Source organism: Delphinus delphis, chromosome 10 (assembly GCF_949987515.2).
Source record: "Delphinus delphis chromosome 10, mDelDel1.2, whole genome shotgun sequence".
NCBI lineage: Eukaryota > Metazoa > Chordata > Mammalia > Artiodactyla > Delphinidae > Delphinus > Delphinus delphis.
Genome location: NC_082692.2, coordinates 38,360,516 through 38,384,782, shown reverse-complemented (window position 1 = coordinate 38,384,782; position 24,267 = coordinate 38,360,516). Strand labels below are relative to the sequence as shown.

General features: G+C 38.6%; 1 long non-coding RNA gene across 1 annotated transcript in view; it reads right to left on the bottom strand.

Annotated features, from left to right (window-relative positions):
- The window catches only part of LOC132431558 (uncharacterized), a 36,842-nt gene that overhangs the window by 2,484 nt on the left and 10,091 nt on the right, over positions 1 to 24,267 (bottom strand). Inside the window, exon 2 of the long non-coding RNA XR_009520772.1 lies at positions 1,220 to 1,328. This is a non-coding gene — a long non-coding RNA (uncharacterized lncRNA). The remainder of the gene's footprint in view (positions 1 to 1,219; positions 1,329 to 24,267) is intronic.

Here is a 24,267-nt window from a genome sequence, read left to right as displayed (position 1 = left end):
TGGGATAATGTGTTTTGTGGACTAAGACCACATGAGTAAAATGACATTCTGATCACATTGTATCAAGAGTATATAGCATCAGGGACTTCCCTGGTGGCACAGTGGTTAAGAATCCACCTGCCAGGGCTTCCCTGGTGGCGCAGTGGTTGAGAGTCCGCCTGCCGATGCAGGGGACACGGGTTCGTGCCCCGGTCCGGGAGGATCCCACGTGCCGCGGAGCGGCTGGGCCCGTGAGCCATGGCCGCTGAGCCTGCGCGTCCGGAGCTCTGCCACGGGAGAGGCCACAACAGTGAGAGGCCCGCATACCACAAAATAAATAAATAAATTAATTAATTTAAAAAATTAAAAAAAAAAAAAAAAGAATCCACCTGCCAATGCAGGGGACACGAGTTTGAGCCCTGGTCTGGGAAGATCCCACATGCCATGGAGCAACTAAGCCCGTGCACCACAACTACTGAGCTTGCCCTCTAGAGCCCGTGAGCCACAACTACCGAAGCCCACATGTTCTACAGCCCGCGTGCTGCAATTACTGAAACCCGCATGCCTAGAGCCCATGCTCCGCAACAAGGGAAGCCACCGTAATGAGAAGCCCGCGCACCACAACGAAGAGTAGCCCCCGCTTGCCACAACTAGAGAAAGCCTGCGCGCAGCAACGAAGACCCGAAGACCCAATGCAGCCAAAAAAAAAAAAGAGTATATAGTATCAAAATGATTTATCAGGGCTTCCCTGGTGGTGCAGTGGTTGAGAGTCCGCCTGCCGATGCAGGGGACACAGGCTCGTGCCCCGGTCTGGGAAGATCCCACATGCCGCGGAGCGGCTGGGCCCGTGAGCCACGGCCACTGAGCCTGCGCATCCGGAGCCTGTGCTCCGCAACGTGAGAGGCCACAACAGCGAGAGGCCCGCGTACCGCAAAAAAAAAAAAAAAAAAAAAAAAAAAAAAAAAAAAAGATTTATCACTGTCAGTGTTAACCTTGATTACCTAGGTAAGGTTGTGTTAGCCAGGTTTCTCCACTATAAAGTTACTTCTTCCCCCTTTTCATTCCCCTTTTTCACTGCCATTCCTTGAGAAGGGAATATCTACAAAAATTATTTGGAGTTCTCCTGTATGGGAGATTTATTCAGCAATTTATACCAGAATGGACTCATGGATATTTATTTTATACTTTGGGTTATAATCTAATAAATAAAAGAATAAAATAAAAATAATAAAAGCTTTACCTTTTGACTTGATCTGTAGGTTTTCTTCCTTTTGTGTAGATTGAGCCCATATCCCTGAAAGGACCTGGAGGTACTGCCCACAGCCAGACGGAGAGTCCACTCATCAATCCTGCAAACACACAGGGTCCTAGGGGTAGTGGGAAACAGTTTCCACTTCTCCCATTTGGATGCTGGTCAATCCAGAGTCCACTTTGGATAATCATCCTAAAGGCCCTTCCCTCTCTTGTCTGTCTTTTTCCTTATTGATCCTCTCCGTCTTTTCCACCCCTATGTCCACCTACTCCTGGTAAGGAATTTGGGGGAAACTTCATTCTACTTGCATGAAATAATAAAGCTAAATACAACAAATAAAACATTTATAGGCATTATAGCTATCCTCTAGTTGCATGTTTCCTAGGTGCACTGCTTTGGTTACTTTACATATATTGTTTCTAATCCTCACGCTAATGACAAGGTAATTGCTATTCCCATTTTACAGATGTGGAAACTGGGACTCTTGAGAGTTTAAAAAGTTCACCCAAGGTTTTTCTGCTATTGTACAGTTTGCTTCTTCTCAATAGTCTCCTTCCCTCCTTCTTCTTCTCATCCACCTCCTATGTGACTACCGGCAAACCACTTCCGTCTGAGCCTTAATTTCTTGTCTGGTGATACTGTTGGATGAATTCAATGAGAAATGCATAGAACGCATAGAAAGTCTTCTGCACAGGGGACTTTCCTGGTGGCGCAGTGGTTAAGAATCCACCTGCCAATGCAGGGGACACGGGTTCGATCCCTGGTCTGGGAAGATCCCACGTGCCGCGGAGCAACTAAGCCCGTGTGCCACAACTACTGAAGCCCGTGCGCCTAGAGCCTGTGCTCCGCAACAAGAGAAGCCACCGCAGTGAGAAGCCCGCACACCACAACGAAGAGTAGTCCCAGCTCGCCTCAACCAGAGAAAGCCTGTGCACAGCAACGAAGACCCAACGCAGCCAAAAATAAATAAATTAAAAATTCTTAAAAGATAAAAAAAAAAGTCTTCTGCATAGGATTCAATAAATAGCATGTGTTATTACTTTTAATTTCATAAGGATTAAATTAATTTTAATAAACCTCTATTCTTGTTTCCTTTTTCTATTTATGCTCACCTCTTAATGGTCTCACCTATTCTCATGGCTTTAAGTACCATCTATCTATAGGTCAATGCATACCAAATGTATATATCTACCTTGGATCTTTCCTTTAAATTTCAGACAAGTCAACATCTTCACTTGAGTGTTTTGAAACAAAAGTAGGAGGTTCTGCTTCTAGTAGTGACGGAGTAGCCTGTATTGTATTATAATAATAATGGACTCTGGATAAAATAAAAGAATACAATGATTTGAAGGGACTGGAGAGAATAAAAGCAGGAAGAAACTGGAAGGGAGTCAACCATTGATAGACGGGAGGTGCAGTGGATACGACTTGTGATTATAAGGATTTTTGCCTGAAGGCACTACCCAGAAAACATAGCATAGAATGGCCAGAATTCAAGTGTAAAGTTGCTAGTTTGACAAGTCAGAGAATCAAGTTTAGAAAGGAAATCCAAGAAAGGAAGAAGGCACAGAAGCTTCTTAAAAATGCATATAAAATTTGACCAACTCCTTGGCTGACTCCTGACCTGTGCATGTGCAGGGGATACTCCAAGGAGCCCAGCAGAAAACAATGAGAAAAAGACAACTGGAAAATAAATGAACTGAGCAGAAATTTTAGCTGCTGTCTATCTCAAGGGACACAGAATTTGGAATTTTATGCCTGCCAAGTTAACTGCCTAATAAAAATAAATAGTCTCTAGAGGAAGATAACAGAATCTAGATTTTCTACAATGTATCTGCTACAATGCCCTGTATTAAAAGATTTTTGTTTAATGCTGAACTTGCACATAAGCACGGAAATGTGAACCATAGCCAAAAGAAAGGTAGTCAATAAAAATCAATTCTGAAATAACTCAGATATTTAATTAGTGGGTGAAGATTTCAAAGTGGCTATAATAAATATGTTCAAGAACCTTTAAAAAATGTACTCATAATGAATAAGCAAGTGGGCAAATTCATCAGAGAACTAGAAACTATAAAAAAAAAGTGGCAATTCTAGAATTAAAAACCATACATGAAAAATTGACTAGATAGGCTTAATACAGTAATACATGATCCGTGGCGGGCTGAGGCCGTGGAGGCAGAGCCGTGGATACTAAGCAACTGCACATATGGAGGGCTGACTATAAGTTATACGCAGATTTTTGATGGCACAGAGGGTCTGTGCCCCAACCCCTGCGTTGTTCAAAGGTCAACTGTATATTCTCCTCATAGTTTCTTTAAAAGAGATGAGTATTTAAAGTGAAGAATATACCACTACATTGTAGAGTTTATAATATATTTAATAAATATGAAGACAATAGCACAAAAGATAAGTTGGGGGAAATGGAACTTTACTGTTGTAAGATTCTTACATTTCATGTGATATAAGACAATACAAAATCCAAGTAGAGGACTTCCCTGGCAGTCCAGTGGTTAAGACTCCATGCTTACACTGCAGGGGGCACAGGTTCAATTACCGGTTGGGGAACTAAGATCCCACATGCTGCATGGCATGGCCAAAAAATTTAAAAGAAAAAATTAATATCCAAGTAGACTACGATAAGTTTAGGATGCATGCTGTAATCCCTAGAGCAACCACTGAAAAATAATGCAAAACAAGAATTAAAACAAAATGAGTAAAACATTCAATTAACCCAAACAAAGGCAAGAAAAAAGCAGATGAACAAACAGAAGTAACAAATAGTAGACCTAAATCCTACCAGATTGTCAGAAAGGATAAAAAAGTAAGACCCAACAACATGCTGTCTACATGAGAAGTACTTTAAATATAAAGACACTGGTAGATTGAAAGTAAAAGGATGAAAAATCATAGACTATGAAAACACTAAGCAGAAGACAGCTTGAGTGGCTACAGTATAGTGGACAAAAAAGATTTCAGGACAAAGTTATTGGAGACAAAGAGGGACATTTATAAAATGAAAAGGTCAGTTTTCATCATCAGTAAGACATAACAATCATAAACGTGTGTGTGCCTAATAACAGAGCTTCAAAATGCATGCATACTGACAGAACATGCCCAATATATCTATCTCATTATTTTGTGTTTCATATCACTAACATCTTCCCTTAGCTTTTTTTTTTTTTTTGCGGTACGCAGGCCTCTCATTGTTGTGACCTCTCCCGTTGCGGAGCACAGGCTCCGGACGCGCAGGCTCAGCGGCCATGGCTCACGGGCCTAGCCGCCCCATGGCATGTGGGATCTTCCCGGACCGGGGCACGAACCTGTGTCCCCTGCATCAGCAGGTGGACTCTCAACTAGTGCGCCACCAGGGAAGCCCTTCCCTTAGCTATTTTAATGTCTATTATGCTTGTTCTAAACTTGTGGTTCATCTGTTTGAATACCTCTACTTATGAAGGTAGTTCTCTTTGGGATGTCTTTTTATTTTGGCTCCTCTGTCTAATAATGAGCACTGGGGAAGGGCAGAGGTTATACCTAGTCTGTACAACAATAAGATAGTGGACAACCTTGCCTTGTTTCAAAGGAAGTGCTTCTAAAATACTTAATGTTGTGATTAAGTATGAATGTTTACTGGGTTTTGGTGGATACATTTAATCAGGTTAAGGAAGTTGACTTTTTTCTAATTTGCTAGTGTTTTAAAAAAAGTTGCATGACTGTTAAATTGTACTGAATGCCTTTTCTATAACAATGATCATGTTTTCCCCTTTAAATCTCTTTATATAATGAATCTACTAATAGATTTTTCTAATGTTAAACTATCCTTAGATTCCAATGGTAAATCCTTCTTGGTTATAATACATAGGCACACATCTATTATTAACATCTTGTGGTACATTGGTTACAATCTATGAATCAATACTGATATACTCATGAACTAAAGTTCATAGTTTACATTAGGGTTCACTCTGTGTGTTGTATAGTTGTTATAGCTTTGATAAATGCACAATGTCATGTATCCACAATTACAGCATCATACAGAATAACTTCACTGCCCTGAGTGCTCTATTAATCCCACCCCCACCCCCTGCCTGCTGCAGCCCTGGCAACCAGTAATCTTTTTACTGTTTCTATAGTCTTGCCTTTTCCAGAATGTCATATAGTTGGACTCATAGAGTACGTAGCCTTTTCACATCGTTTTTTCCATTTAGCAATATGCATTTAAAGTTCCTCCATGTCTTTTCGTGACTTGATAACATAACACTTCTTTTTCTCACTGAATAGCATTCCATTGTCTGGATGCACCACAATTTATTCATCCATTCACCTCTTGAAGGATATCTTGGTGGCTTCCAGTTTGGGGCAGTCATGAATAAAGCTGCTATAAATACGTGTGCAGGTTTTTGTGTGAGCATACGTTTTTTAACTCAGTTCAGTAAATACCTAAGAGCACAATTGCTGGATTGCACGGTAAGCCTTTGTTTAACCTCATAAGAAACTTCCAAACTGTTTTCCAAAGTGGCTGCATCATTTTGCATTCCCACCAGCCAAGAATGAGAGTTCCTGTTGCTCCACATCCTCATCAGCCTTTAGTGTTGTATTTTGTATTTTAGCCAATCCAATAGTTGTGTAGTTGTATCTCATTGTTGTTTTAATTTGTAATTCTCTAATGACATATTCTGTTGATCATCTTTTCATGTGCTTATTTCCCATCTGGACATCTTTGGTGAGGTGACTGTTCAGATTTTTTTTCCCATTTAAAAACATTAGGTTGTTTGGGGAATTCCCTGGTGGTCCAGTGGTTAAGACTTCACACTTTCACTGATGAGGTCCCGGGTTCAATCCCTGGTCTGGGAACTAAGACTCCCGCAAGCCACGCGGTGCAAGCCAAAAAAAAAAAAATTAGGTTGTTTGTTTTCTTATTGTTGAATTTTGAGTTCTTTGTATATTTTAGATACATGTCCTCTATCAGATACATGCTTTGCAAATATTTTCTCCCAGTCTGTGACTTATCTTTTCATTCTCCCAACAGTATCTTCTGCAGAGCAGAAGTTTTCAATTTTAATGTAATTCAACTTATGTATCTATTCTTTGATGGATCACGCTTTCGGTGTTGTATCTAAAAACTCATCACTAAACCCAAGGTCACCTAGACTTTCTCCTATATTATATACTCACTTGACTTGAAATGTTTGGCTTTTTCATTCTTCTTCACAGTACAACGCTCTTCTGACTTCATCTCAGAAGTTTCTGTGCTATTTTCTAGTTTTCCCTATTTCAGCAGTCACATTTCTGAATCCTTTATTTCTCAGATACTAGTTTTCTTCCCTCTTGGGCAATCATCTCCCCGAGTCAGTAAAAGCCAATTACTTTTTCAGTTTTCTAGTGTCTCTGGTCTCATAGCTGTGTTCTTTGACTTTTGGACAACCATCACTGCACTGTTTAATCCTCAAAACACTGCCATAGAGGTCTAAAAGGAAAGAAAGCAAATGATATGGAGGTAGCGTTTGCTAGTTCCCAGAACCAATCTCAGGAGATGAGAGAGCAAACACTTCCCAAACTTTGTAATTCCAGCCTGTTTGATCTAAATTCATATCCAGTGCTCACTTGTTAATTAACAGCCTTCTTTGTTGATTCTCCTCGCACACTTAGCAAGGAAAACTCTATAAGAAAAAATTTCAGCTACAGAATTTAAACTGACAATATCTCTTATATCAAAAAGGAAAAACAAATTGGTTTCTTCCCATTTGTCTTTTCTTTTTGTAATTGAGTAATTTAAGTCCCTAAAGGTTCTAACAATCATATTTTATTTGATTAGAAAACAATAGCAGTAAGAAATGTGTTTGATGGACTTGTTAGGTAATTTTTATAAATGACTGCTCTTTCTGATTAAGTATGCTTTTACAAAGATAAACCACTAAATCATTCACATAATTTCTGTCTGACATGTTTAACTTAAACAAGCTGAGGCAGAGAGTGTGTATCAGTTTCCTAGGGCTGTTGTAACAAACTTCCACAAACCGGGTGACTAAACGATAGAAATTTATTCTCTCACAGTTCTGGAGGCCAGAAGTCTGAAATCAAGATGTTGGCAGAGCCATGCTCCCTCTGAAGGCTTTAGGGAGAAGAAGACTCCTTCCTGGCCTCTTTCTAGCTTCTAGTGGTTACCGGCAATCCTTGTCATTCCTTGGCTTATAGCTACATCACTCCAGCTTCCACTTCCATCTTCACATGACCATCTTCCCTTTGTGTGTTTGTGTCTCCAAATCTCCATCTTCCTTATAAGGACACCAGTCATTGGATTTAGGGTCCACCCTATTCCAGCATGACATCATCTCACTAACTACAGCTGCAAAGACCCTCTTCCAAATAAGGTCAGTCACAGGTATCAGGGGTTAGGACTTCAACATATCATTTTGGTGAACATGAGAGTGCATGCTAGAGGCCTAAGGTATCAAATTCAAAGTTGATATGCTAAAGAAAGAAAAACACAGGACAAAATGTGCTTTAGGAAGAATAAATGGGGTGGTGGTGTGGTATGTGGTTATAGCTGTGAAGAAGGGCTGCTTCAGAAGGAGAGAGTGCCTATTCTAAACCTTCAAAGAGAAGCAGGGTCTAAATATGCTTGTCTTCAGTCCCCGCAAAAGAATGAGGAAAACAAAGATCCCAATTCCCCAATATTAACTAAAGGAAATTGTCAAAGTGACTGAGTAAAAGTTAAAAGCAAGATAATCACAGCTGAACGTGAGCAGGATGTATTGGACTAGGTCTCATAATTGGTCACCAGCCAAGTTATAGAAGGCAACGCACTCGCTATACCTTTAAATTTTGCTTCTTTTTTTGTTTTGCTTCGTTATTGGCTAATCAAGTGTCTGGTAAACATTTCTCTTCTATATTATCAATTGGCATTTCCCTCAACCATTTGCTCAAATCTCAAAAAGCACTGGCTGTTCTATCGTGTCACAGAAGAGCCCTGGGAGTCCAAGGGGGGAAAGACCTCAGAGTCCCTTGAGTCTCTCTGGAGGGAGAGAGTGAGCCGCTGGGCTGCGAATCTTTTCCTCCAGCTCAGGGACACTTGAGGAAAGTTTGACCCTGAGTGGAACTTATACTAGGCAAGTGAAGTGATGTACCCATTAGAGAGAAATGAGGCTTTTGTTGGGGTGGCCACGTACTGGCTACTGATCTGAGGATGTCCTAGGAATGCTCTCCCCGCTTGTTGGAATTGCTTTATATCTAAAATCCTTTAAAAAATCTTTTTCTGCACTTTATCTCAAAATTTTCTTTCTTTTCACTTTGTATTTCTCTTACGGTATCATCTGTTGTGTTTTCCCACTCTTGTTCTTCTTTTAATTAGGTCTTCATTTATGGAATGATCTTTAATTTCTAATTACTTTCTGAATTCCGTCACCTCAGAATTTCTAATTCTGATTTAGGGTTATTTTTCATGCCATGTATTATTTTATTTTAATGTCTTTTAGCTTGTTTTAAAATAATAGGTTACAGCTTTGATCTACTGTTTGAGCTTGTCCTGGCATGTGTTCATTAGCTGAAGGAATGTTATTCTGTATATTATTCCTTTTTATTATAATAATTTTGTATAGGATTAATACTGATATTTTTCTGTTGCTCCTTTTTATCCAGTTTTTTAAAAACTTATGGTAAAATACACACTAAACGATGACTGTCCATTCCCTCCGGACCCTGGCAACTTTCTATCTCTATGGTTTTGACTACTCTAAGTACCTCATACAAATGGAATCATACAGTATTCGTCTTTTTCTGACTGGCTTATTTTGCTCACCATAATGTCCTCAAGGTTCTTCCATGTTGTAGCATATTGCAGAATTCCTTTTAAAATCTGAATATCATGTATGTACCACATTTTGCTTATCCATTCATCTACTGATGGACACTTGGGTTGCTTCCACATTTTAGCTATTGTGAATAATGCCACTATGCATATATGGGTGCACAAATATCACTCTGAGACCCTGTTTTCAATTATTTTCAGTATATACCCAGACTTGGAATTGCTGAATCATATGGTAATTTTATTTTTTATGTTTTGAGGAATTACCATAATACTTTCCCCAGAGGCTATAGCATTTTACACTGCGACCAACAGTGCACAAGGATTCCATTTTCTCCACATCCTCACCAACACTTGTTGCTTTGTTTTTTTTTGATAGTGCCCATCCTAATGGGTGTGAAGTGATATCTCATACTTTCTCCACGCCTCAACCAGCAGCTTGCCTTATAGCACAGCAGAGTGGCCTATTGAGGATCCAGGTGAACCTCTAATTGAGACAACACCTATGAGGTGTTGGATGCTGGCCTGCAGGATGTACTATATGCTTGAAATCATGAACCAATGTATCTGCACACAGTGCTTCTCCTAATGGCAGGTATGGAAACGATGAGGTGGAAGTGGAATAGCGCCTTTCAATATTAAGTGAAATGACTTGCCAAATAATTGCTTCTTATCTCCATGACTTGGGACTCTGCTGATTTGGGATTGGGGATACAAGAGCTTACTCAAGGGGAAAAAACAATGTTTCCATTGTTGGTCATTTTGGACTTTTATACCACAAATAATTAGGCAAAAGAGGGGTCATGGTGTTAACTGGGGTGACTGATCCTGAATAATATTGACAATCAAGATAGAAATGTTGCAGCTTCAGAGTGGGCATGAGAGAATCTTAACTCAGATCTGTTGTTCTAGAGCAGGCCTTATATTACCACATCCAGTGGAAAAAGTTAATGGAAGACCACTACACCCCCAAAGGACAGAATTATCAAGGGCTAGATCCCTTGTGAAGGTAAATATACTAAGAAACCCCAGCTCACTGAGTGCCTGTGTGAAGGCAAAGGGAATGTGGCATAAATTACAGAAGAGGAAAGTCATACATACCAACTGCATCCTCATAAGCAATTACAGAATAAAGACTGTCACCTCTAGCCATATTTCTTTCATTGTTGTGTATATATTTATATATTTTAATGAATGTTTTTCTTCCTCTTCCCCACTTCCACTATTTGTATCTGGCATGTAAGTTGTGGTTAATTATACAATTTTTAAAAATCAGGTTTATTAAGGTATAATTTAGTATAGTAAAATTCATCCCTTTTAGATGTACAGCTCAATGAATTTTGACACGTGTACAGTCATATAACCACCACCACAATCAAGATACAAAATATTTCCTTTACCTCCAAAACTCCCTCATGCCCCTTTGAAGTCAATTTGCTCCCCCCAGTTCCCAGTTGTCGGCAACCACTGATCTGAATTTTGACCCTATGCTTTAGCCTTTTACAGAATGTCATTTATATGGACTTGTACACTATGTACCCCTTTGTGTCTGGCATCTTTCGCTTGGCATAGAATCTTTTTATTTATTAAAAAATTTTTTTTAAAATTTATTTATTTTAATTAATTTATTTTTGGCTGTGTTGGGTCTTCGTTGCTGTGCATGGGCTTTCTCTAGTTGCAGCGAGTGGGGGCTACTCTTCGTTGTGCGCAGGCTTCTCATTGCAGGGGCTTCTCTTGTTGCGGAGCACGGGCTCTAAGCACGCGGGCTTCAGTAGTTGCAGCGTGCGGGATCAGTAGTTGTGGTTCACAGGCTCTAGAGCGCAGGCTCAATAGTTGTGGCACACGGGCTTAGTTGCTCCATGGCACGTAGGATCTTCCCGGATCAGGGCTTGAACCCACGTCCCCTGCATTGGCAGGCAGATTCTTAACCACTGTGCCACCAGGGAAGACCTTGAATCTTTTTAAATGTATGAAATGCTTAAAGAAATAAAAATGCCATCATACTATGAGTGAAAAAACAAGACCCAAATTGGAATACAAAGAGATAAGAAGGTGAAAAGCTCTGAAAGAGGGTTTAAGGGATATGGGGGATAGAACGAGAAGGTCTAATGTAATCTAATCAGTCACAGCAGAAGAAAACAAAGAGACTGGAGAGAAGCAATGTCTGGGATAGCAATTACTGAGAATTTTCCAGACTTGAATCCTCTGATAAGAATGCGGAATGTATACCAAGCAAGATAAAAAAAGAACCACATCTAAGCACAATATAGTAAAACTCAGGACATCAAAGACAAAGAGTAGGCTTCAAAAGCAGCTAAAGAAAATAGGCAGATCACCTACAAAGGAACACAAACTGACTAACAGCATACATCTCAACAGCAACAGTAAATTCTAGACTACTGGAATATTGCCCCAAGTGCTGAGAGAAAATAGCTATCAGCCTAAACTTACAACCAGAAAATTATCTTTCAAGAAAAATTATGAACTAAAGATATTTTCAGATAAACAAAAACCAACTAGCCTTCTTTGAGAATTTCTAAAGGATACAATTCAGATAGAGGGAAAAAGATACCAGTCAGAAGGTTTGAGATGCAAGAAAGAAAGGAAGTCTAAAAAAAAAAAAACAGTAGAAATGTAGGCAAATCTGAACAAACATTTTGTCAAGTGATAATGAAAATATCTAATATGTAGAGTTAATAAAAGGTCAAGGCTTGTGGTAAAAGGGGGTTGGTGAGAACAATTTCTCTTCTTAAAGTTTTGTCTTGCAAAAACTGCAAGAAATATGGGGGATTAAAAACCAGTTAACTCTATTTTCAGGAAAACTGAGTGACAGGTATCATCTGTATACTTAAAAATGCATTAAGTGCTGCCAAAAGCATCACAGATGCCGCATGGGGATCAAGTAGATACCACAGGGATTAAGTGAACAGAAAGAGGCCAGAGGTGACAGATCTCAGAAAATATTAGTAAAACTACATTTCCTGTGGGTAAAGGGCTCACCCTGAAGTGAGCAACCTACATCCTTTACACACCACAAGAGTTGAGAAAGCTGGAAATCACCAGGCAGAAGGCAACTGGTCAGAAGCTATGTGGATGAAAGTACAAGAAAGATAAAGGGAGAATAGAGAAATGACCCAGAGGTGGCAGATCTTGGAAAATGCCCATGTAATACAATCACTGAAGGAATCTCTTACAAATGGCTGGGCCAGAAAAATCCAACTCATTGAGTAAAGAGTAATAAAAAAGGAAGTGGCACATCATCATTACAGAGATACTATAAGACAAAAGGTGGGAAGGAACAGCAAAAGTTAAGAGATGAAGAATCAGACAAGAAACAGATTAAAAATCTAACCACAAGTTAACTATAAACAGAACAAAACAAGCAACTACCTCAATGAAGAAAGGCTTCATAGCAGAAATGCAAGAAGTCAAGGAAGAGATGGCAAGAAAACAGGAGATGGAATATGGAAAAAAAAAGTAAAAGCAGAAATTAATAAGTTAGAAAACAAGAAGGAAAGAACCAATAAATAAATGGAAAAGGTGTGGGGAAGAAAAAAATCCTAACTTAAACTAATGAAGAAAAGATGGAAGAAAGCACAAATACACAAAAATAAGAAATAACCATAGAAACAAAAATAGTTTACAGAATCATTTAAAAATTACTTTGCTGGGAATTCCCTGGCCGTCCAGTGGTTAGGACTCTGTGATTTCACTGCCGAGGGCCCAGGTTCAATCAATCCCTGGTCGGGGAACTAAGATCCCACAAGCTGTGTGAACAAAACTAAATAAATAAAATAAAAATACTTTGTTTAACCCTATGCAAGCAATTTTGAAAACCTGTATGAAGTACATCACTTTTGAGGAATTATATAATTTATCAAAACAAACTCCCAGGGCTTCCCTGGTGGCGCAGTGGTTGAGAGTCCGCCTGCCGATGCAGGGGACATGAGTTCGTGCCCCAGTCCGGGAAGATCCCACATACCGCAGAGCGGCTGCGCCCCTGAGCCATGGCCGCTGGGCCTGCGCGTCCGAAGCCTGTGCTCCGCAACGGGAGAGGCCACCACAGTGAGAGGCCCGTGTACCGCAAAGAAAAACCAAAAAAACAAACTCCCAAATAAGAAGAAAATCAAAATGCGATAGTTTTTAAAGAATACCCCTACCAAAAAAATCAGTCCCAGGTCTCACAAATAAGTTCTACCAGGCCTTTAAGAAACAGACAACCGTCCAATGCTTATTTCCCAAATGTTTTTTAAACTATTTCAAGGGATTGAAAATGAAGAAAACTTCCAAGTTATTTCTATAAGGCAGGTATCACATTAGTACCAAAATATGACAAGGAAAGAAGGAAATTACAGACCAATCTCACTTCTGGGTATTGATGCAAAAATACTATTAGTTGTCTATTGCTGTGTGATAAATTACCACAAATACAGCCGCTTAAAACAATATACATTTATTATCTCACAGTTTCCATGGATTAAGGAGTCTGAACACAGCTTAGTTGGGCCCTCTTTTCAGTCTCACAGGGTAACAATCAAGGTGTCAGCTAGGCTGCACTCTCATCCGGGGCTCACATCCTTTTTCAAGCTCACATGGTTGTTTGCAGAATTCATTTCTTTGTGGCTGTAAACTCAGGACAGTTGACATCTTCAAAGCCAGCAGGATAGCTTCTCTGAGTTCAGAGAAGGCCCTAAACTCTCTTTTAAAGGGTTTACTTGATCAGGTAAGGCTCATCCAAAGTAATCTCCCTTTCATTAACTCAAAGTTAACAGATTAGGGACCTAATTACATCAGCAAAATCCCTTCACCTTTGCCACATAATATAACATAATCACGGGAGTGATATACCTTATTATATTTCATAGGACCTGCCTACCTTCTTCAAGGGAAGGGGATCATACAAGGGTACAAAATACTGCCTAAGTACACTAAGTAAAATATAGCAAACAAAAACCAGGAATACATTAAAGACAACACATTATGATCGAGTGAGATTATTTTAAAAATACAAAGATAGTTCAATATAAGGATATAAATTTCACAGATATTAAGAAAGCTTTGATAAAGTTCAACAAACATCCTTGATTTAAAAACCCTCTAAAGGGGCTTTCCTGGTGGCACAGTGGTTAAGAATCCGCCTGTCAATGCAGGGGACATGGGTTCAATCCCTGGTCTGGGAAGATCCCACATACCATGGAGCAACGAAACCCGTGCGCCACAACTACTGAGCCTGCGCTCTAGAACCCTCGAGCCACAACTACTGATCCTGCGCTCTAGAACCCTCGAGCCACAACTACTGTAGCCTGTGCACCTAGAGCCCGTGCTCCGCAAGAAGAGAAGCCACCGCAATGAGAAGCCCATGCACCGCGAGGAAGAGTAACCCCCTCTCACCGTAGCTAGAGAACGCCTGCGTGCAGCAACGAAGACCCAATGCAGCCAAAACTAACTAACTAACTAAATAAATAAAATAAATTTTAAAAATAAAATAAAAACCCTCTAAAGGACTTCCCTGGTGGCGCAGTGGTTAAGAATCTGCCTGCCAATGCAGGGGACACAGTTTCAAGCCCTGGTCCAGGAAGATCCCACATGCCGTGGAGCAGCTAAGCCTCTGCACCACAACTACTGAACACGTGTGCCTAGAGCCCATGCTCCGCAACAGGAGAAGCCACCTCAATGAAAAGTCTGTGCACCGCAATGAAGAGTAGCCCCTGCTCGCCACAACTAGAGAAAGCCTGTGCACATAAGTGAAGACCCAATGAAAACAAAAATAAATAAATTAAATAAATAAATTAAAACAAAAACCCTCTAAAAAGGAGGATAGATTCTTCTTTAACATTGTAAAATAAATTAATTTTATCCCCAAAACGAATATGATGCTTAATGAGGAAACAGTAGGAGCATTTTCAATGGAATCAGGAAAAGACTGTCTACTACCCTGACTGTTATTAACATTATACTAGAGATACTACCAACACAATTGGTGAAGACTAAAAAAAATTCAAAAGTATAGAAACTGGAAAGGAGGGGGTAAAGTTATTACTATTTGCATAATGTGACTATACACATGCAAAATGCAAGATAATCAACTGAAAACTACTACAAATAATAATAAAATCCAGTACAGTAAAATATAAAAAATTAATATATGAACATAAGTAATTTTTGCATATGCAAGCAATAATCAGAAGATACACTGAAAGGAAAGGTCCCATTCATTACAGCAACAAAAATATAAAATACTCAGGAATTACCTTAACCAGAAATGTGTAAGACCTAGCATGGGTTGGGGTGGGGGGGCGGGGGAGCCTAAAACATTATTGAAGCACACAAAAGACTCAAGCAAAAAGAAGACCTATTGTTGAATAGTAAGACAATATCAAAGCGGTTTCAATTTTCCCTTTAAAAATATCAAATGACTTCTTTTAAAAAATATATCTTTCTTGGGACTTCCCTGGCGGTCCAGTGGTTAAGACTGGACCTTCCAACGCAGGGGGTGCAGGTTGGAGCCCTGGTCGTGGAGCTAAGATCCAACATGCCTCCCAGCCAAAAAAAACCAGAACATAAAACAGAAGCAATATTGTAACTAATTCAATAAAGGCTTAAAAAATGGTCCACATCAAAAAAATCTTTAAAAAAAGAATCTTTCTTTTTTAAACGAATTTCATCCTAAAATAGGTATGGAAAAACAAGAATAGCCAGCAAAAGATCATCTATATGATCATTAAAAGACAGAAAATACTTTAGGGTAATTTAATAAAAATGCACAAAACCCTTGCACTGAAATCTATAAAACATTTCTGAGTGAAATTAAAGACATGCATTCATGGAAAAAATATTCTATTAATGGACTATAATACTCATACTGTTAAGCTATTCCCCCCAAATTGATATACTCAATGCAATCCCAATGAAAATCTCCAGCAAGCTCTATTATGGAAATTGATAAGCTGATTCTAAAATTTATGTGGAACTGCAAAGGACATAGAACACTCAAAATGACCTTAGAAAAGGAAAGTAGTAAATTTGGAGAAATTATTCTACATGCCTTCAAAGCTTATTATAAAGCAAAGAAAATCAAGACAGTGTGACACTGGCAAAAGAACAAATAGATCAATGTTATAGAATAGAGTCAAGAAATAGACCCACGCATATCGGTCAAATTATTTTTGACAAAGTCATTAAATAGAGAAATAAAAATCTTTTTGAAAAATGATACTAGAAGTATAATTTACATACAGTGAAATGCACAGATTTAAACTGCACAGTTCCACCAGTTTTAACAAATGTATATATAAATGCATTCTTACTCTTGTCAGTTCCCAGGGTAATGGCTTTAAACATATGAAAGAATGCTCAAACTCTCATAATAATAGAAATTCAAGTTAAAACTACATCAAAATATCATTTTTTTCACCTATCAGATTGGCAAGAACTCTGAAAGTCTGCCAACACATTCCATTGATGAAGCTGTGGGAAAGCAGGCACTCTCACACATGGCTTATATGAGCATAACTGGCACAGTCCTTACGGAGAGCTATCACGCTTCCACATGTGATAGTCTTTGACACAGGAATTCTACTTTGGGTGATTTATCCCACAGACATACTTCCATATGTATGAAACAATATGTGTATACAGTTATTCTTTCCAGAATTGCTTGCAATAACAGGGCTTGAAACAACCCAAATTTCATCTGTATGGGACTGGTAACTAAATTACAGTAATCCATATGATGAAATATGGATAGCTATTTAAAAAAATAATAATCTCAATGCACTGATTAGATCTCAATGCACTGATATAGAAAGGTCTCCAAGATATACTAAGTGAAAAAGAGTAAGACGCTGAGCAGTTAATGCAGCACGTTACCTTTTTTATTAAAAAGGAGAGGTAAAGTACGAAAAATCTATGTTACTTTGTGTTTGTGCATAATAAAATTCTGGAAGGTTACATAAACTAAGAACAGCAATTTCCTATTGAGAGAGAACTGAACGGATGCGGGACAAATATGGGATGGGACTTTTTGCTATATACCATTTTATATTTCTGGCTTTTGAACCTTATGAATTTATTACTTAGCCACAAAAATTAAATTCAAAAGAACAGTTCTAAAATACTAGAAAATTGTATTATGTAACCAGAAGGCCAGGTACTTGGAGTAAAAGAGTTCTAAGTTTCTTATATTGTTCAGGAAGACTTATCCACGTACCAGTCACTGCTTGCCTGTACCTTCTACCTGATTTCATGGATAACTATGTGCCACTGGCTTAGTCCTGTTAACACAAGGAAAACGCTTTTTTAAAAAAAATTGAGATATAATTGACATATAACATTATATTAGTTTCAGGTGTACAATGTAATGATTCGATACCTGTATATCCTGCAAAATGATCACCAAATAAGTCCAGTCAACATCCACCACGATACAGTTATAAAATTTTTTTTTCTTATGGTGAGAACTTTTAAGTTCTACTCTCTTAGCAACTTCCAAATATACAATACAGTATTATTAACTGTAGTCCTCATGCTGTACATTATAGTCCCAGGACTTATTTATAACTGGAAGTTTGTACCTTTTGACCCCCTTAACCCATTCTGCCTACCCCAACCCCCACCTCTGGCAACCATCGATCTATTCTCTGTATCTGTGAGTTTGTTTGTTTGAGATTCCACATATAATTGATATCATACAATATTTGTCTTTCTGTCTTATTTCACTTAGTATAATGCCCTCGAGGTTCATCCATGTTGTCCCAAATGGCAGGATTTCCTTCTTTTTTTATGGCTGAATAATATTCATAAATATACAGCTGACTTATACAGCACATCTTCTTTATCCATTCACCAGTCAATGGACACTTAGGTTGTTTCCACGTCTTGGCTACTGCAAATAATTCTGCAATGAACATAAGGATGCAAATATCTTTTCAAGTTAGTAATTTCATTTCCTTTGGATAAATACCCAGAGGTGGAACTACTGGATCATTTGGTCGTTCTATTTTTAATTTTTTGAGGAACGTCCATACTGTTTTCAATAATGGCTGTACCAATTTACATTCCCATGAACAGTGCAGCAGGGTTCCCTTTTCTCCATGTCCTCACCAATACTAGTTACTTCTTGTCTTTTTGATAATAACCATTCTAACAGGTGTGAAGTGATATTTCATTGTGCTTTTGATTTGTAGTTCCCTAATGATAGTGATGTTGAGCACCTTTTCATGTACCTGTTGGCTTCTTGTATGTCTTCTTTGGAAAAATATCCATTCAGATCCTTTGCCCATTTAAAAACTGGATTGTTTTGTCTTTTGCTATTGAGTTGTATGAGTTGTTTATATATTTTGGATATTAACCCCTTGTCAGATCTATGCTTTGCAAATATTTTCTCCCATTCAGCAGTTTGCCTTTTCATTTTGTTGATGGTTTCCTTTGTTGTGCAGAAGTTTTTCACTTTAATGTATTCATTTACCTTTGCTTTTGCTTTTGGTGTCAAATCCAAAAAATCATTGCCAAGATTGATGTCAAGAAGCTTACTGCCTATGTTTTCTTCCAGGAGTTTTAGAGTTTCAAGTCTTTAATCCATTTTGAGTTAATTTTTGTGTATGGTATAAGATAGTGGTCCAGTTTTGTTCTTTTGCAGGTGGATGTCCAGTTTTCCCAACTGGACAGTTACTGAAGAGACTGTCCTTTCCTCATTGTATATTCTTAGCTCTCTGTCATAAGTTAAATAGTCATATATGCATTGTTTATTTCTGGGCTCTCTATTCTGTTCCATTGATCTATGTGTCTGTTTTTATGCCAATACTGTACTTTTTTGATTACTATAGCTTTGAAATCAGCTTTTGATTAATACAGTTTGAAAACAGGAAGCATAATTACTCCAGTTTGTTCTTCTTTCTCAAGATTGCTTTGGTTATTTGGGCTTCTTATGTGGTTCCATACAGATTTTAGGATCATTTGTTCTACTTCTGTGAAAAATACCATTGGAATTTTGATAGAGACTGCATTGAATCTGTAGATTGCTTTGGGCAGTGTACACATTTTAACAATATTAATTCTTCCAATCTATGATCATGGAGTATTTTTCCATTTTTTATGTCTTCTTATGTAGTTTATTAAAAACACTGAAAGGACTTCCCTGGTGGCACAGTGGTTAAGAATCTGCCTGCTGATGCAGGGGACACAGGTTGAATCCCTGGTCCAGGAAGATCCCACATGCCGCGGTGCAAGTAAGCCCGCACGCCACAACTACAGAGCCTGCGCTCTAGAGCCCGCAAGCCACAACTACTGAAGCCTGCGTGCCTAGAGCCTGTGCTCTGCAACAAGAGAAGCCACCACAATGAGAAGCCCGTGTACCGCAACGAAGAGTAGCCCCCACTCACTGCAACTAGAGAAAAGTCCGCGCGCAGCAACAAAGACCCAACACAGCCAAAAATAAATAAATTAATTAAAAAATAAAAACACTGAACATGCAATTACCATATGACTCAGCAATTGCACTCCTGGGCTTCTAACTCAGAGAGAAACTTATGTTCACATAATAACGTGTACGTGAATGTTCAGAGCAGCTTTATCCATAAAAGCCTCAAACTGGAAATAGCTCAGATGTCCTTTAATGGGTAAATGGTTAAACAAATGGTGGTATACTCATATCATGGATTATTACTTAGCAATAATATGGAACAAATTATTGATAAAGGCAACAATCTGGATGAATCTCCAAAGAATTATATTTAGTGAAAAAAACCAATCTAAAAGGTTATATACTATATGATTCCAATTATATAACATTCTAGAGATATCAAAATTATAAAACAGAGAACAGATTAGTGGTTGCCAGGACTTAAGAGGGCTACAGGAAGGAAACAGATGTGGCTATAAAAGGACAACATAAGAGATCCTTGTGGTGCTGGAATTGTTTTTATTTTGACTGTATCAATGTCAAAATGATAGGAGACCCTTCCAAAATGGCAGAGCAAGGACCTTAGAAAACTGCTCCTTATAAAAGCAATGAAAGCACTGGCAAAGTTGCCAAAATCAACATTTTCTGAACTCTGAAAATTAACCAAAGGCTCAGAACAGTCTGAAGAGTATTTATTACAAAAAATGGCTGAATCTCAGTAAACAAAGAACTTTGTAGCATTTTAATTTGCCCTATTCACATCTTCTCTCTACTTCCATGGTGGCCTTGGAAACCAACAGCCCTGCAGACATGGCAGCCATGAAGACTAGCAGCCTAGCAGTCACTGGAGAGGTCAAAATAGGCTTGGAGCTTTTCAAAGGCTCCATCCCCAAATAACTGTCATTATTTGACCTGTCTGGCAGTTCCCTGTAAACCACCACTCTCAGGGTTTGTGTTTATTTGAACTGACTCAGAGCTCATTCACTGTGAATACCCTTTTCCCTGGAGCATTTATTGAAAATAACCAGGGGCAATTGTTTAACATCACAGGTGACTTAGGCGATAACAATTATGTGGGGCAAGGAAGAAGCTGACAAAAAGCTTAAAAGGAAAAACTTTGGAATAAGGTATCTATAGGAGCCTTTGAAAAGTTCCAACATATTCTTGGATATCTAGAAGACCACATGTATGTGCTGGGCCGTGTGCATGCCCAGGAAAGGTCTGAGAAGATCCTAATCTCACTCACTGCTGGGAGACCTTTAGGCTCTGCACAAGCAGGAAGTAAAGACTAAAGCAGAGTTGTCCACAGTGTGTTGGAGTCTTGAAGATATACCCTAACACCACACGCATGTGCGCACACACACACACACCTGGCAAAGGCCAGGAGACATTAATTCAAGGCATGTAATGAGATAGCTGTCCATTCATTACCTGATCACTAACCAAGCAGAGACTATCAGTGCCACGCATGACAAAGAATACAGACTTTACAGAATTAGTTCAGGAAAGTCACTAAAAAAACAGAAGCAGCAGCAGCAACAACAAACAGCAACCCCAATAAACCCTGGGAAGAGAGGGGAATGTGATATGCAGAGTTGCCACATTATATTACTTAAAATGTCTAGTTTTCAAAAAACATATGAGACATACAAAGAAAGGGGAAAACAGGACATACACAAGGTGGGGGGGAAGAAGCAATGAATAGAAGCTGTCTCTCAGAAAGCTCAGATGGACAGACTTCACCAGACAAAGAATTTAAATCATCTATTATAAATACGTTTAAAGAACTAAAGGAAATCATATCTAAAGAACTAAAGGAAAGTATGAGAATGTCTCACCAAATAGAGACTATCAGTAAAGAGAAAGAATTATAAAAAAAGAACCAATATAAATACCAATATAAAAAGAGAACTTCAGGGGAATTCCCTGGCAATCCAATAGTTAGGAATTGGCGCCCTCACTGCTGTGGCCTGGGTTCGATCCCTGGTCGGGGAACTGGGATCCCGCATGCCGCGCAACGAGGCCAAAAAAAAAAAGAAAGAACTTCAGTACAATAACTGAAATGAAATTTTTTACTAGAGGAACATGGCTGTAGATTCCAGCTGGCAGAAAGAAGAATCAGAAAACTTGAAGACAGGTCAGTTGAGATTCTCCAGTCTGAGGAATAGAGAGAAAAAAAAGAATAAAGAAAAATGAACACAGCCAGAGCTTCAGATACCTGTGAAACACCATGAAGTGTACCAACATGTGCATAAGGAGGTCCCAGAAGGAGAGGAGAGAAGGGAACAAAAAAAAAATTTGGCCCAAAATGTCCCAAATTGGGTGAAAATCATGAATCTACACATTCAAGAAGCTCAACACACTCTAAGATAAACAGATCCATATCTAGACATATCAGAATCAAACTCTCAAAAGCCAAGGACAAAGAGAATCTTGAAAGCAGCAAGACAGATATGATTCATCACATATAAGGGATCCTCAGTAAGATTAACAGCTGAATTCTCATCAATGTCAATATTCTGGATGTGATATTTTCTATAGTTTTGCAAGATATTACTATTGGAGGAAACTGGATAAAGTGTACATGGAATCCTTCTGTATTATTTCTTATAACTGCTTGTGAAACTAAAATTATCTCAAAATTAAAAATTTAACATACACACACTTCAAAACAACACTTGGATCTGAGATAAAATCATAAGAGAAGTGTAAAGATATTTATAATTGAGCAATAATGAAAATACTATGTATCAAGACTTGAGAAACATACAAACAAACAACAGTGGTAATTCGAGGTAAACTTATAGTCTTGAATGCTTATATTAGAAATGAAGAAAGTCTGAAAATTTAAAAAACTAGGCACCCAAACTTTTAGAAAAGTAACAGAATAAAGTGGAAGGAAGCAGATTAAAATGGTTAGAGCAACAATCAAAAAAATGGGGGGCTTTCCTGGTGGCGCAGTGGCTGAGAGTCCGCCTGTCAATGCAGGGGACACGGGTTCGTGCCCCGGTCCGGGAAAATCCCACATGCCGCGGAGTGGCTGGGCCCGTGAGCCATGGCCGCTGAGGCTGTGCGTCCGGAGCCTGTGCTCTGCAACAGGAAAGGCCACAGCAGTGAGAGGCCCGCGTACTGCAAAAAAAAAAAAAAAAAAAAAAAAAGACTAAGGATGATCAACAAAGCCAAAAGCTAGCTATCTGGGGTAAAAAAATTAATAAAATTGATTGGGGGTGGGGGTAAAGGGGAGAGAAAAGAAGAGAAGAAAAAAATATTAGTAATGCAAAGGGGAACATAACTATAGATGTAGCAGAGATTCAAAAGAAAACATTTTGCAAAACTCAGATGAACAAACCCTAGAAAAAATATTCCAACCTTCCAAGAAACAGTTCATTTCAATCATATACAAACTCTTCCATAAAACTGAAAAAGAGGAAATATTTCCAATTCATACTATGAGATTAATAAAACTTAATTCCCAAAGCTATCAAATTACAGTAATCTCACTTGTGAACCTAGATGCAAATATATTAAAGTATTAGCAAACCAAAGCAGTGATATATAAAAGAGGTAATAAATCATGACAAAGTCAGGCTAATTTCAGAGATACAAGAATGGTTTAATATTAGAGAACCAATTCTTCACATTAACAGTAAAGGAGAAAACCGATTATCATCTTAATAGATGCAGAAAGTGCATTTGATAAAATTCAACACTCATCATGATGAAACAACTTTTAGCAAAGTGAGAATAGAAATGATCTTTCTGAATCTGTTAAAGGGTATCTCACATAACACCGAAAGCAAACATCATTCTTAGTAGGGAAATGTCAGAAGCATTTCCTTATAACTGAGTAACAAGTCAGGGATGTCTATTGCTTCTATCTAACATTGTGCTGAAGGTCAGTAAGGAGGGGGGGGGGGGGTGGGGGGGGAAGGAAGGAAGGAAAGAAGGAAGGAAGGAAGGAAGGGAGGAAGGAATGTTTGAAAAGGGAAGATCAAAACTATTATTTACAAATAATATAATTATCTATAGAGAAAACCCTTAAGAACCAACCAAATTATTCGAAATAATACGTTTAGCAAGGTGGCTAAATATAAGATGAACAGGCAACAATAAACTGTATTTCCAATACTAGTAAGTAAAAGAAGAAATATTAAGTTTCTACTTACAGTATAGGCAGTGGTGGCAATGTCCTAGCTAGATTATATTTGATTTCTAGCTTGCTCCTCCAGTCTCCTTTCAATTCTGTCAGCCCCACTTCAACCCTTCCAATAAATTCTGTTTTTTCCTGAGACAGCTAGAATTGGGTTTTATTGCTTGCAAACATGCATCCTGTAATTACACTATTATTTTAATGGGTATTTGAAGTAAAATGTGTGTCTGGGGTCCTCAAAACCACCCCCAAATTCAGTGATTCAATAGGAAGAATCAGGATTCAGCATGCAGCTGTATGTATGGCTACAATTTATTATAGAGAAAGGATACAGAGCAAAATCAGTAAAATCAGCAAAGAGAAAAGGAAGGCACATGGGGTGGAATCTGGAGGAAACCAGGACCAAGCTTCCAAGAGTCCTCTCTCACACAGGATGCACTTAATTCCCTCAACAATGAGTTGTAACAACACATGTCAAATGTTGTTTACCAGGGAAGCTCATTAGAGACTGTCCAGAGTTTTTACTGGGGGCTGGTTACAAAGGCACCCTCTGCCTGGTGGCATGTACTCCAGAAGGAAAGCAGCTGTCTAGTGTAAACCATATTGTTTGCACAAATAGTTTAAGCACAGTGAACCACTCTTATCAGTGAGGGTGGTGAGAACCTTCCTGAAATCCAGGA